We start from the raw sequence: 767 nt of genomic DNA on the forward strand, positions 1-767 counted from the left end.
ACAAATCTGTACGTCTCGGAGAAAACCCACACGGTCACGGGGAGAACATACAAACTCCATACAAACAGCACCCGTAGTCGGGATCGAACCCGGGTCTCCGGCGCCACAAGCGCTGTAAAGCAACAACTCTACCGCTGCGCCACCCAACAGGGTGGGACTGAATCATTCGTCAGAGGTGCCTAGACTAAGTTGGCTTGGATAGAGTGGATGGGGACAGGATGTTTCCACTAGTGGGAGAGTCTAGGACTAAAGGTCATAGCCTCAGAATTAATATACGTTCTTTTCGGAAGGAGACGAGAAGGAATTTCTTCAGTCAGAGGGTAGTGAATCTGCGGAATTCTTCCCCACGGAAGGCTGTGGACGCCGTCATTGGATATATCTGAAGCAGAGAAAGATAGATTCTTGATTAGTTTGGGTGTGAGGGGTTATGGGGAGAGGGCAGGAGAACGGGGTTAGGACGGAGAGATAGATCAACCATGATTGAATGGCAGAGTAGACGATGGGCCGAATGGCCTAATTCTGCTCCTATCACATGATCCTATGATGGCGCCCAACGCAGGCGACTATTTGCATGCCAGCCACAGAAGCAGCTCTACAATCACATATTACAATCGCTCAGCATTCTTAAATCTCTATTCCGATTCCCTTACCATGTAAATCTGTACACTGTAAATGGCTCGATTGTAATCATGCATTGTCTTTCCATTGTCTGGATGGGACGCAACAAAAGCTGTTCACTGTACCTCAATACACGTGACAATGAACCA

General features: G+C 48.2%; 1 long non-coding RNA gene across 1 annotated transcript in view; it reads right to left on the reverse strand.

The window, feature by feature from the left end:
- Positions 1 to 258: 258 nt before the first annotated feature.
- LOC116991591 overlaps positions 259 to 767 on the reverse strand; it is a 37,522-nt gene continuing 37,013 nt past the window's right edge. The window contains exon 3 of the long non-coding RNA XR_004416831.1: positions 259 to 379. This is a non-coding gene — a long non-coding RNA (uncharacterized LOC116991591). The remainder of the gene's footprint in view (positions 380 to 767) is intronic.

This window comes from Amblyraja radiata, chromosome 34, assembly GCF_010909765.2.
Source record: "Amblyraja radiata isolate CabotCenter1 chromosome 34, sAmbRad1.1.pri, whole genome shotgun sequence".
Taxonomy (NCBI): Eukaryota; Metazoa; Chordata; class Chondrichthyes; order Rajiformes; family Rajidae; genus Amblyraja; species Amblyraja radiata.